This window comes from Meleagris gallopavo, chromosome Z, assembly GCF_905368555.1.
Source record: "Meleagris gallopavo chromosome Z, MGAL_WU_HG_1.1, whole genome shotgun sequence".
Classification (NCBI taxonomy): Eukaryota; Metazoa; Chordata; class Aves; order Galliformes; family Phasianidae; genus Meleagris; species Meleagris gallopavo.
The window spans coordinates 4,180,913-4,196,009 of NC_139435.1; positions in this window are offsets into that span (position 1 = coordinate 4,180,913).

The window sequence follows — 15,097 nt, forward strand, 5'->3', positions numbered from 1 at the left end:
TAACTCCCGGCAAGGTCACCTGATGCTCTCTTCTTTGCCTGCGCTGCTTCGCTTGCGCTTCTCTGCCTGCGCTGCTTCGCTTGCGCTTCTCTGCCTGCGCTTCTCGCCTGCGCTTCTCTGCCTGCGCTTCTCATCTCAGCGTTGTGGTAAGGCCGATCCACTATCAATTTCACATTCTCTCTCCTTACAAAATTCTGTTGATACCATATTTAGTAAATTACTTTGTTTTACCTCAGATTGTTGCCACTGTTTTCAATTATTTCGGGGTCCCTTATTTTCTTTTTTTCCGGGGGCGCGGATCCGCGGATCCCTCCGCCCTTCTAGTCACGGAACCGGGCCGAACCAGCCCGTAAACCGTTGACATTCTTGGTGGAGAATGCGGGCAACAGTTGCTTTTTAGCTTTTTGAACAAATCTCTCTCTCCGCTCTCAGACAGCTTCATTGGGAAAGTTTATCTGTTTCACCAGTACTGTCTGAAAGCGTGACCTTGAAAAGTCCAGGCGGACGGCCAATACTCTAGGATATTTGTAAACTTTGAGCCTTGCTATCTTGTTTCTGTAAAAGAAAAAAAAAGAGAAAAAATGCTTTCTCTACTGAAACTGCCTTTTAAGGGGCTGCATGCCACTGTCTCTTCTTTCTTAATGCTAAAAACATACTGGGCCTTAATTAAGTTCACCACTTTGCTCTATGGAGCAATAGGTATATATAGCCAATTGAAAACATGGATGGAAATAACTATGTGGCATCTGCATATTATGTGGCATACCATTCCAGAGGGAGCTGCTAATTTTACAGGGTTGGGGATTTTTAAGCAGGTTTCCAGCCTCTCCTTTGAATTCTTTATGCGGATTTTCAATGCTCACCTGATCACGTTATTAATCTCCGTGAATGTACTGCTCACCATTTCTCTTATTATTAGTATTTATTATATTTTGAGGAAGTCTGCCCCAAAACCAGTAAATACTGAGTGGCAGGGAATGTGGAGAGGCCTGGGTGAGACTTTAGAGAGATGGAAATCTTCGGTGTCATGGAACTTTACTCCAGAACACCTGAAAGACCCTGAAAATTTAAACAGATATTTGAGACAGGAATGTCGTGGCTCAGGAAGATCTGAGGAGGCCCAAATTGTTTGGGGCCTGGCTAATGCTTACCGGGCCTTATTCAATACTATCCTGGAGAGGGAGAGAGTTTGTGAAATTGAAAAGGAGAGTCTCAGGGAAACAGTGCAAAAAGAGCGAGAGAGTCTCCTGGTCGAGAGAAACAGCCTCCAATCTGAGAGAGATGCCCTCCGAATTGAGAGAGACTCCCTGCAATCCAAACTCAACAGTCTTCAATCTCAACAAGACACCCTCCAATCTGAGCTAGATACTCTCATAATCGAACGAGACAGGCTCCGAGCTGAACTGGAGGATGAGAGCATTGGAACTGACCAACCTGATCAACTACAGGAAGCACCACAATTGATGTCACTTGCCCCTGTAAGAGGACGGAAAATGAAACGAATCTCGACTCAGTTAGAAGAGAAGAAAGAAGAGGAGAGAGGTCCAGAGGAGTGGCTCCAAGATCCACAAGAAGCACCCCTAAGTCCAGGGGAGGGGCCCTCAGTAAGACCACGGTCACCGGCGCCAATGAGGGCAACAAGAAGTCCCGAAAGAGTAAGAGGTGAGCAAGATATCGTTACCATTGTTGATCGATCTCTGAAAATGAATGAAATTCGAAGTCTGAGAAAAGACTTTTCACGTCACCCAAATGAGCCTATTGCCACTTGGTTACTTCGATGTTGGGACAATGGGGCCAACAGTGTGTGGCTGGATAGTAGAGAAGCTCGCCAACTGGGTGGCGTTGCTAGGGACTCAGCCATTGACAGAGGTATTAGTACATGCCAGAACCAGGCCTTTACCCTCTGGAAGCGGATGTTGTTAGCTGTAAAAGAAAGATACCCCTTCAAAGATGATCTGATGCCTGAGAAAAAGAAATGGGCTGATATGGAAGAAGGCATCTGTTATTTAAGAGAATATGCTGTGGTGGAAATGCTACATAGCCCCGATTTCATTCCTGACGAGCCAGACCAAGAGCATGATCCCGAGAGAGTCAGGTGTACACCAAACATGTGGCGTACATTCACAAAGACCGCACCAGAAAGGTACGCCAGCACATTTGCAGCAATGTATGGCAGAGGGGAAAGAAGACCCCTTATAAGTGAATTGGTTAATAAACTTCAAGACTTTGAGTTACATTTAAGCCCTCTGCGAGCTTGTGTTTCAGCCATTACAAAGGTAGCTGAAAAGCTGGACAGAATGGAAAACAAACAAGAAGATATAATAGACAAACTATCAACCGTGCCTGAAGCTGATAAATCCATGGAGGTAACGGATACATCAAATGGGGACCAGAATCCCCAAAACAGCCTATTGGAGGGGCTGATCAACTTGATTTCCTCCCAGCCGGTGGCATCTAATGTCTCAGCTATCAAAAGAAGACGTTCTCCTGCTCGAGCAAGTGACAACAGTAAGACCACATCACGTTTTGCCTTGTGGCATTACCTACGTGACCATGGAGAAGATATGAAGGAGTGGCATAAACAACCTACTCCTGTACTTCAAGCACGGGTAAGAGAGTTACAAGACAAATCAACCACCAAGGTGAACTTCTCTAAAAAGGTGATTGCTCCAGTTGCTGCAGACAGTGAAGGTAACAAATAGAGGGGCCCTGCCCCCAGCCAGGGGGGGGAAAGGGATAATAGAGTTTATTGGACTGTGTGGATTAGATGGCCTGGCACATCAGAATCACGAAAATATAAGGCCCTGGTGGATACTGGTGCACAGTGCACTCTAATGCCCTCGAGTCACCAAGGGACAAAATCAATTTATATTCATGGGGTGACTGGAGGTTCCCAAGAGCTAACTATGTTGGAGGCCGAAATCAGCCTCACTGGTAAAGACTGGCAAAAACACCCTATTGTGACTGGCCCAGGGGCTCCATGCATACTTGGTATTGATTACCTCAGAAGGGGATATTTTAAGGATCCCAAAGGGTATCGATGGGCCTTTGGAATAGCTGCTGTAGACACAGAAGGTGTTAAGCAGTTGTCTATTTTGCCTGGCCTGTCAGAAGATCCATCTGCCGTGGGGTTGCTACGAGTGAAAGAGCAACAAGTACCGATTGCTACAAAAACGGTGCACAGACGGCAGTACCGCACCAACAGGGATTCCTTGCTCCCCATTCAGAAGCTGATTCACCAACTAGAGAATCAGGGAGTGATTAGCAAGACTCACTCACCTTTTAACAGCCCCATATGGCCAGTGCGTAAAGCCAGTGGAGAATGGAGGCTGACGGTGGACTACCGTGGCCTGAATGAAGTCACACCCCCATTGAGTGCTGCTGTGCCAGATATGTTAGAACTCCAATATGAATTGGAGTCAAAGGCAGCCAAATGGTACGCCACCATTGATATTGCTAACGCCTTTTTCTCCATTCCTTTGACCAAAGAATCTAGGCCACAGTTTGCTTTCACCTGGAGGGGCATTCAGTATACCTGGAATCGTTTGCCCCAGGGGTGGAAACATAGCCCAACCATTTGCCATGGGTTGATCCAAGCTGCACTGGAACAGGGAGGTGCTCCTGAGCACTTACAGTATATTGATGACATCATCGTGTGGGGCAACACAGCAAAGGAAGTTTTTGAGAAAGGAGAGCAAATAATCCAGATCCTTCTGCGTGCTGGTTTCGCTATTAAGCGAAGCAAAGTGAAAGGGCCTGCCTAGGAAATTCAGTTCCTAGGTATAAAGTGGCAAGATGGCCGTCGTCACATCCCAACAGATGTGATCAACAAAATCAGTGCCATGTCTCCACCCACTAATAAGAAAGAGACACAATCGTTCCTGGGTGTAGTGGGTTTTTGGAGAATGCATGTTCCAAACTACAGCCTCATTGTAAGCCCCCTTTATCAGGTGACACGGAAGAAGAATGATTTTATGTGGGGTCCTGAGCAGCAGCAGGCTTTTGAGCAGATTAAACAAGAGATAGCCCGTGCCGTGGCCCTGGGGCCAGTACGGATGGAACAGGATGCGAAGAACATCCTCTACACTGCTGCTGGAGAGAAAGGTCCCACTTGGAGTTTGTGGCAAAGAGCCTCAGGAGAGACCCGAGGCCGACCCCTGGGATTCTGGAGTCGGGCGTACAGAGGGTCTGAAGAGTGCTACACTCCAACTGAGAAGGAGATCTTAGCCGCGTATGAGGGGGTTCGGGCTGCTTCCGAAGTAATCGGTACAGAAACACAGCTCCTTCTGGCACCTCGACTGCCAGTGCTGAACTGGATGTTCAAGGGAAAGGGTCCCTCCACCCATCATGCTACTGATGCCACTTGGAGTAAGTGGATTGCGCTGATTACGCAGCGAGCGCGGATGGGGAATCTCAACCGTCCAGGAATCCTAGAGGTGATCATGGACTGGCCTGAAGGCAAAAAGTTTGGAACACCGCCAGCAGAAGAGATATCACGTGCTAAAGAGGCCCCACCATATAATGAACTACCCGAAAATGAGAAGACATATGCCCTATTCACAGATGGATCGTGTTGTATTGTGGGGAAACACCGTAGATGGAAAGCCGCTGTGTGGAGCCCCACACGACAAGTTGCAGAGGCCACTGAAGGAAAAGGAGAATCGAGCCAATTTGCAGAGGTAAAGGCTGTCCAACTGGCCTTGGATGTTGCTGAACGGGAGAGGTGGCCAATGCTTTATGTTTACACTGACTCGTGGATGGTGGCAAATGCTCTATGGGGGTGGTTACAGCAGTGGGAGCAAAACAACTGGCAAAGAAAGGGTAAACCTATTTGGGCTGCTGACCTGTGGAAAGATATTGCTGCCCGAATAAAGAATATGGTTATAAAGGTGCGTCACGTAGATGCCCATGTGCCCAAGAATAGGGCTACTGAAGAGCAGCAAAATAACCATCAGGTAGACAGAGCTGCCAGAATTGAGGTGGCCCAAACAGATCTGGACTGGCAGAACAAGGGTGAATTATTTCTAGCCCGATGGGCCCATGAGACCTCAGGCCATCAAGGGAGAGATGCGACATATAAGTGGGCTAGAGACCGAGGGGTGGATTTAACTATGGATGCTATTGCGCAAATCATTCACGACTGTGACACGTGTGCCACAATTAAACAAGCCAAGAGAATGAAACCTCTCTGGGAGGAAGGGCGATGGCAAAAGTACAAATATGGGGAGGCATGGCAGGTTGATTATATCACCTTGCCACGATCTCGTAATGGTAAGCGTTATGTGCTCACCATGGTGGAGGCAACAACTGGGTGGCTTGAAACCTATGCAGTACCCCACGCTACCGCCCGAAATACCATACTAGGTCTTGAGACACAAGTCCTGTGGCGACATGGTACCCCAGAAAGAATTGAGTCAGATAATGGGACTCATTTTAAAAATTCTCTTGTAGGTACCTGGGCTAAAGGTCATGGTATTGAGTGGATTTACCATATTCCCTACCATGCACCGGCCTCAGGTAAGATTGAACGATACAATGGGTTGTTAAAAACTATGCTGAAAGCAATGGGAGGCGGTACATTTAAGCACTGGGAGAAGCATTTGGCAGAAGCCACCTGGTTAGTCAATACCAGAGGATCTATCAATCGTGGTGGTCCAACCCAGTCCAGCTCCCTACATACCGTAGAGGGAGATAAAGTCCCTGTTGTACATGTAAAGAATATGTTGGGAAAGGCAGTTTGGGTTATTCCAGCCTCTGAGAAGGACAAACCTCTTCGTGGAACTGTTTTTGCCCAGGGACCTGGGTCCACTTGGTGGGTGATGCAGGAAAACGGGGATGTTCAATGTGTACCGCAAGGGAACTTGATGTTGAGGGAGTGCAGTCAGTAATTCCTAGTGCGTGTGTTTATATTTTGTTTGTATATATTAAGCATGATGTAGTGATGTGGAATAAGGGGTGGAATGTCATGGTTTCATGATTTTTCATTATCGGTATTCCACATCATAACATCATGCAATGCACTGGGGGTTTGACTGCTGATGCTCAAGTTCCGGGTGCCTGTCCAGCGGAGAAGAGCAGCTACGTTTCCCCAGGGGGCTTTGCGGTCAGCGAGGAGATATAACTCCCGGCAAGGTCACCTGATGCTCTCTTCTTTGCCTGCGCTGCTTCGCTTGCGCTTCTCTGCCTGCGCTGCTTCGCTTGCGCTTCTCTGCCTGCGCTTCTCGCCTGCGCTTCTCTGCCTGCGCTTCTCATCTCAGCGTTGTGGTAAGGCCGATCCACTATCAATTTCACATTCTCTCTCCTTACAAAATTCTGTTGATACCATATTTAGTAAATTACTTTGTTTTACCTCAGATTGTTGCCACTGTTTTCAATTATTTCGGGGTCCCTTATTTTCTTTTTTTCCGGGGGCGCGGATCCGCGGATCCCTCCGCCCTTCTAGTCACGGAACCGGGCCGAACCAGCCCGTAAACCGTTGACACTTATCATGCAGAAGATGAATAGTCAGCCTGCAAACAGATGAAAATGATAGGAAGCAACTGCATGAACTGCAAACAAACATGACAGGCAGATGCTGAATCTTCTAACAGCAAAAGTACCTTTATGCAGCAATGCTTTCAGCTTACTGCTGGAGTAGGCTTAAAAACAGAACCCATTCCTGAAGCTGGAAAGTTTAAAATTGAGGCATCTTATCTAAGGAAAGATTTTTTTTGTGTCATTATGTCATCCAGAGAGAAAGAGAGCTGTGTGCTGAACATGTCCTTCAGTCAACACTGGAGGTGGGAAAAGCCTGGCTCCCAATGGACTCATGTCTCCACATCTACCACTAACCAATGCCTGTTGTGCTCCAGTGGAAGCTCAGAGCTTCCTTTAGACAAGTTTATATGCACAAAGTCCCTTGCAAACACTGCCAATTTGCACTGCCACCAGGTGCCTGCACAGAAGCACCAACAGCGTGGAAGAGCCCTGCCTGCACATCACAGTGGGATTTTCACCACACCCTACTGATGGCCCCACAGCTCTGCCACTTTCTGTGCATTTTTTTTTTTTTTCAGCACTATCCCCCCTCCTTGCTGTACAGAACTCTTTAATTTAATTATTCCTTCATTTTGCCTTTTCTCCCTCCCAAGCCTCCTGCCTCCCCTGTCAAAGCCTCATCTTGCTGTCACTCCTGATCTAATTATTTCTCACAGAACACCTGGGTTCTCTGTGAAGGACTGACACTCTTTGTGATGTACCAGCCTTTTGCTCAATTGCCTCAATTAGCTTCCATTGGGCAGCAGGGTAACGGCGTTAATATGACATCTGTACAGCACAGGGAACGTCTGCTCCATTATGGAGCTTTTCCATCACTTTTCATAGAGAAAGAGATTACTGTGCCCTTAACTGCATCCCTGCCTTAGCCAGGGGGATCATTCTCTGTCTCCTTGTTTCACACGCAGCTACTCAGCCTCACTGCAGATGTTGAATCTTGGAAAAAATGAGTCCTCTGTGAGAGAGATGAAATCACAAACCATCAAGGCTTTGGAAACAGTAATTTACTGGAATGCTTGGAGCCAGAATTGCAAAACTGGGTAAAGCTGTTATAACAGTTGCACCTTGATTGAACGCTGCTCTAATCCCAGCAAAGTGCAGCTCTTTGCCTTGTTTGGGCTGGCTGTAAGCTTGAGGGTCTCCCAAAGCTGCATAGCAGGACTTTAAAACCTTCATTAGGCTCAGATTGCTCAAGTTGTTTGCAATAAATTGCAGGCTAGAATATTCAGGCTATGTCCAAGCTATCAGAGAAACTTTACATCTACTAACTGCTGGAGAAATTTGCCCCCTGCTCTTCAGAAGGTCGTTGAAAGACAGTCCAAAGGGCATCCTCAGAAGCTGAAACTGCATTAACAACAGTAAATGATTTAAAATAGAACCCTAATACTAATAAAAGGTGTAACAGAATAGTTTGTTCTGAGCAGCTGAGAAGAAGGGAGGGCTAAGGCTTCCTAGCAAAGATGAAAGTTTGCTTCCTAGATGTAGAAAGATTAAACATATGTTATAACAAGTCACCAAGTTGGGTTCAGAAATTAAACTTTCATCGAATTCAGGCACCTATTAGACCTCATTTTGGAGATTACCAGGAAAGAAATAAGTTAATATAACTCTACTTGTCAGATATAAAGACTATGAACAGCATTTCTAATGATAATATGCTGAAACCAGAAGATTTATCCTAATGCTAGGAGCTTTTCATCTGCCTGTCCACTCTTCCTAGTACACCTGTTGAAGCTATTAGCCCATTCCAACTATGTGTGGAAGATCGGGAGGGTCTCAAAGACATTCTGTGTTTAATGGAAATTAAAGGAAGTGAGAGATTATTAAGTTTTCTGATGATTAAAACAGTGAGAATTCTTTATCAGAGAAGCTGCACCAGGAATTTTTATAGAATGCCTAGCTTTAGGTAAAACAAAACCAAAACAATCCTAGTCACTGCTTGCAGTACAGCAAGCATAATAAAATTCAGCTATGAGACTGCTCTGTAAGAGAGCCATATCCAGTTCAATACTTCCAAAGGTCAAAGAACAAATGGTTACAGTGCATTATTTTGGGTACCCAACAGAAGACTGCTTGGATTCAGTTCATATTTAGAAGAAAGAAAACAGTGTAAGAAAACAATCAGTGTTCTGCATGAAATGTTACAGTGTCAGCTTATCCAGACACTCAGTTAATGATGAGTCTTTGAATGGAGTTCCTTTTCTGATGTAGCCAAAATTTGGGGTCCATAAGAAGTATCATATGTATAATTTTTTCTGGCTCTTAGGATAAGAAGATGATGCTAGAATTAGACTTTGTGTTTACTGTTGTAGATTCATTTTTTGCTGTTATTGCTGTTTTCTTCTATTGCATTTGTTTTATTGCCTCCAAATCATACATACACAGGAAAAAATAATAAAAACATAATCTCTTCCAAAAAACAGAAGCTGAACAGCAGCATGGTTATCCTAAACAAGCCTCCTTGAGACAGAATTTAATTTGAGCTCTCTTAGAATTCATTGGGTTGCTCCCTTGCAGGCTTTTTTTTTTTTTTTTTTTTTTTGTTAGTATAATTTTAATTTTCCATTTGCTACAACTCTTTTGTTGTTGTTGTTGTTGTTGTTGTTTGTTTGTTTTTTTTACCTCTGTTCACACATACAGGCATACAGGTCTCCTAGAAAGCAGCTTTAGCTCTCCCAGGTCAAAATCCAGTGCAGTCTCATGTTTGCTGGCACATCTGAGGAAAATTAAGGAGCTTGTAGTACTGCTCTGTGGATGCATGCACTCTGTCAGGCAGGAAGCCTTCTCTGCTCCTTTCACAATGTTCTGTGACTTTAAGGAATGCATAGCAATCAGTTCAGCTGTATTTAAATGCTAGCAAGGTGCATCTTCCACATGTGCTATATTGTACATAGAAGTATATGAAACATTAGCCATGGATGTGTGTGCCTGCAACAACTGCATCCTGGGCTGCATCAAAGGAGGGGAGCAGTAAGGAACGAAATGAGGTTGTCCCCCTCTACCTTGGAGCTACATGAACTTTAAGGTCTGTCCTCCCCAAACCCACTTTATGATTCTATGATTCCACGAGTCTATGATTCCTCACTTCTGGGTTAAGTTCTTCTCTAATCCTCTTTCTTTATCCTTACTGCTTATCTCACTGTTTACTTGAAAGAGTCTTGGGTTATTTGTTTCTTTTTATTGCTCATTGCAATTTGGCCAATGTCATCACACAGAATATACACTGGCCCAGTTGAAGAGGTAGACTGTTATCACACACAGGCAAGAGTGGTTCTCTGGGACAGGGAAAGAAAAGGCTTTCTTAGACTGAATTTCTGCTACAGAAAGTGTAATGCAGACCATGAAGACGATCAGAGGGCTGGAGGACCTCTTCTACAAGCATGGATTAAGAAATCTGGGGTTCCTCAACCCCTTCTGGAGAAGAGATTGTGCTGGGGGGGGGGAGACCTGATAGCAGCCTTTCATAACCTGAAGAGGCCTACAGGAAAGTTGTGGAGGGACTTTTTATAGAGGCATGTAGCAACAGGACAAAGGAAAATGGGTTTAAACTGGAAGAGGGTAGGTTTAGACTAAATATTAGGAAGAAATTTTTCACTGTGAGGGTTGTGAGACACAGCAACAGGTTGTCCAGTGAGGTTGTGGATTTCCCCTTCCTTAAAGCATGCAAGGCCAGGCCGGATGAGGCTATGAGCAACCTGGTCTAGAAAGAGGTGTCCCTGCCTATAGCAGGGATTTGGAATTAGATGGTCACAAAGGTCCCTCCCAATCCAAACCATTCTATGGGGCTATGATTCTGTGACAGTTACTGACTAAGACCTGAAACAGGAACCCTGAGAACAGGTGAGCTTTACTGATCCTTCAGATAGGAACAGAATTAAATAAGAGCTTTCACTTTGATCCCTGTGCCGAGCCATTAAATCATTCCCCCTCAAAACAGTCTTGCATTTTTCACGTGACTCTATGTAACAGATAGCCAATTAATTTCCTTCTGACATTCTTAAAGGCAATGACACAACTTACAGAGGAATCCTGGACCTTCAGAAAGAAATTGGAGCAGACTACAGTAGACTAATGTAGACTAGAGAGAATCCAGAGTAGATTAACACACAACTTTTTTACTCAGAATCTTTTTTTTTTCTCCAGCAAATACTATTTCTAATACTAATATTTTTGAACAAGATAGCTCCACTAGTTGAAAACACAGCTGTGAAAAGAGGATTGAACTAAGTATATATGTGGAAATGTAGCTATAGATCTTACTACTGTGAGGAACAGGAGAAAACTCTAACATGCACAATCTCATTTGTCAGTGTGGCAGGATTTGCTTTCATAGCAAGTCACTATGTGATTAAAGAATTACTGTGTGATTAAAGAGAACAAAATCATTATATGCTTAGTGTTAGAAAAGTCTCCAATCTGTATGAGAGGCATTGATTCACTGGAGCACAGGCTAGACTGTCTTATGGACTAAAAGTATCTTTTCAAAGCTCGTTGTCTCCATGAATGCTATCTATAGCATCTCCTACCAGTCAGTGTTCACACTGCCTGTTCTGCAGTGTACCATTACGTAAAGCTCACTGACATCTGATAATTAGAAGCCAATGGGTTAAGAAAAATGAATATGGAAACTGTTTCCAAGAAGAGATTTTTCTTCTTTTCTCTTTTTACTTTTCAGAAGAGTATTTGATTAGCCCGAGACAGGCAGTTTTATAATTTAAAGCCAATTAGTATCAGTCAGTCATCAAAACTAGTCACATTGGGGAACTCTAATACCCGAGGAGAGCAACAGCTTTATGGTTCATGTTCCATGGGGTTACAGGCCATTCCCTTCCTCTGTGTCCTGGACTAACGCTACACTTCCACTTTGCCACGTTGTGCAAAAAAAAAGAGTTCTGACAGAAATCACAAAACAGTCAATGGAAATGAGCAGCGCTCAGGAAAAAGGGCTTCAGTCTCCATTTTGCAGCCTGGCACTCAGAAAATGCATTGGTTTCAGCCCTCCTTGTTCTGAAAAAGCTTTATAAGCAGCAGGCAGCCAGTGTGATGCAGCTGATGTGACTACGTTTGAGCTTCCTGAAGGACATTACAATTCCACAGAGCAAAGCCGTCTGACAGCATGCCATAAACTGAGAGGATCACCCACTCTGATTCCTGATCTAAGTTTTGGTCTTGTTTAAACCTATAAAAAGAGGCATAACATTGTGCATACCCTGAGGTACAAACTTTAAGGTCAAAGAAAGCCATCAAGAAATTCTGTCAGAGTTGTCAAAAAGCAATCAGGTTCACCTTTTTTCTTTTCTTTTTTCTTTTCCTTTCTCTTTTTTCCCCCTTTCTTTTCTTTTTCTTTCTCTTTTTTTTTCTTTCCCTTTCTCTTTTTCTTTTTTCCTTTCTCTTTGTTTTTTTTTTCTTTTCCTTTTTCTTTCTTTTCCTTTTTTCCTCTTTCTCTCTTTCTCTTTTCCACTTTCTCTTCTTCTTCCTCTTTTCCCTTTTCCTTTTCCTTTTCCTCTTCCTTTTCTTTTCTTTTTTCTTCTTTTCTTTCTTCTCCTCCTTTTCCTTTTTCCTTCTCATTTTGTCTTTTTTTTTTCCCTCTTTTCCTTCTTTTAAGATTTCATTACTTAAATGAAAGCATTTTTTTTCCCCTGGATCCAGCACTGTTCTCTGATGTTCATTTTGTGTCTGATGCTTTAAGTGTTCTGTCATCACATGCGATGGAAGAATATTATCAAAGTAATCAAACTGTAGACAAAGGGATTTAGAACACTTACAGCTGCATTCAGCTCTCCAGATGAAGCTCATGACAGCTTGAAGGCACACAAAGCAGCAGGCTCAGCTGCCAGCATAGCAGGTCAGTACTCACCCAGGGCAGATATGCAAGATAAAAATTTAAAAAATTAGCTGAGCTACCCTAAATGAACTTGGAGGAAGTAACAGATGGTGATATCCCACAAGGCTCTTCTTAATCAAACATAACCTATTTTTCCAGGTAAGTAACCCAGAGTTCCTCCTCTTCGCTATCTCATTCCAACACTTGCAATGAAGGCAACAACAGGAAAAGGTGGTCTTAAACCAATACAGACATATAATTGATTTGAGTTCCTAATCCTGCTCCACAGGAGCCGGCAGCATTTTATAAACAAGATGTATTTAATCACAGTGTCCCACTGACATTAGTTCAAAGGCAGTTACTGCTGCTCTCATCTTCAAGAGAGAACTTTCTTACTCAGACTTCAATTAACTCCTGTGTTATCAAATTGTACAACATTTTCAAGCTTGTGCAGATTCTTTGCAAAAAATCTTGCCACTTTCACCTGTGCTTTCTCCTCAGTTTGAATACACAGGTCTTCAGCAAAAAAGGAAATAAGAAAACACTCCTGTCCAGACTTCTCCTTCCCTGCACTATGATTAGACTATAGCTGCTTTTGCATTTCCTTTATTTCTCATACGCAAAACCAAAAATAGCTACCAGGGTTTAGTCTCCTTTATTTTAATCTATTACAGAGTGTTAGCATTCTGTCTTATGCAAATTAAGTTCTTCACTATTTTGCCTAAGAATTATGATGAACCATTTTGTCATCAGATATTTCATATATTTACATATAGTATATATATCATATATTTATGAAATTGTAAGGTTTTTTTTTTTTAATGGGAAACTGTTCAGTCTCCTCATAAATGCATGTTCTTTGCAAAAAGAACAGATACCTTATGACGCACTACTAAGCCATTTTATTATATAACTCAAATTATTTCAGGCCTCTGAAAAGTATATTATGTTTTCTCTTACTACAACAGTCTTGGGTATGGAATTCTTTGTATTTAATTACAATTTTTACAAGTCTTCGGATGTAATATTCATCAAAATCAGACACAAAAAAAATGGAGCCTTCTTATTCAAATCAGCCCTCTCTGCAAATATTGTCTCTGCTCAAGGTGTCTCGTTGCGACAGACAATAATTCTCTCTCATGCTAAGAACTTGATATCAGAGTATTTGTAGAGAAAAGGGACCACAAAATGGACATGCTTTATACTTCTAAACATATGACGATTGATGTGATGTCAGCTGTACTGTGCCACATCTTCATCACCAATCAGTGACAAAAGACAAGAGGAGAGAGGGGAAGAATAGTAATATATTAACATACCCTCTGTTGTAATCTTTCAGTTTCCAATGTCTTGCAGGTTTGGGAAATTCAAGAAGTGTATGTAATATTATGTTTAACTGGCCTTGATGAATGTTTCTTCCACACATTTATCTAATTGTCATTTAGCATCCACAAAACACTACGATAAAGAGTTACGCAGTTCAATCACACACTGTGTGAAAAGCACTTTCTTTTATTTGTTTCAAACCTTTATCTCGCTAATTTCTTTTGGATACCATCTGTTCATTATGTAAGAGAAGAAACAATCCATTCTGTTTTACTTTTTCATCTGATTACTTCAAATTTTCACAGAATCATCTTGAAGGAAAAGGCCTCTTGAGTCCATCTAGTCCAACCCTTCTGCTCAAGAAGGGTCACCTAAAGCATTCTGTCAAGGATGACTGGGTTTTAAGTACTTCCACTGATAGAGATTTCCAATTTCTATGGGCAACCTGTCCCCACGTCTGACTAGCCTCACAATAAAGGAAGACATTCTCTTGTGTTCAGAATGACTTTCCTGTGTTTCCATTTCTGCCCATTGCCTCTTCCCCTGTCACTAGGCAGTAATGAAAAAGAGTCTGGGTCTTTCTAATTTTTACAACAAATTAACTGTAAACAATCTATTTTCCATGTGCTACTTAAATATATTTACATGTGCTTTTTAATTTGAGCTTGGACTAATGGTTCCTTCCATAATTATTTCTACTATAGAATCGCTCTGATCTTCCAGAGATACAAGTGAGAATCACTTTGCAAACATAGCGATGTGATGCTTGCTCAGATGAGCTTACAGATTTAAAATGATAATGAGAAGACAACACAAATGGATGCAAGAGATGAAAAAAGAACCACTTGGATCCCAGATGTCAGATATAAAGAATTTCAAGTAGTCTGAATATGAAACAGTAATCAGCTGCATGATATCTACAGAGCACTGTGATCAACTCTTTCTTTATTGTGTCAGCAGAAATTCACTCTAATGATTTCAAATTCATTTCAAGTAAAGCTCCTTTCTTAATTTCTTTAGATTGAAAATCCTAAAGTAATTTCCTTTCCAGCCTCAATCATGCTTGATTCTAGGGAGTTAAATAACATGGGAGAGGAATAGTCCACAAAAGCCCCAAAATATTCAAAAAGAGTGTAGAACAGTACAAATTCACCTTTAAACTCAGACAATTTGCAGAATTCTCTACATCATAAAAGTTAATACTTTATAACTCACCCAGAATCATTCCAATACCAGTATCTAAACACATTTATTATTGAAAGCTTTACAACAACAAGAAGAAACTGAAATCAAGAGATCAGAGCAAGCACTGCTGAAGCCCAGCTATCTCATCACTGAGTGGTATAGCTCATACAACAGAAAGAAGGTGTGACACCCAAAGGGACCTGGTCAAGCTTGAAAAGTGGGCCCGTG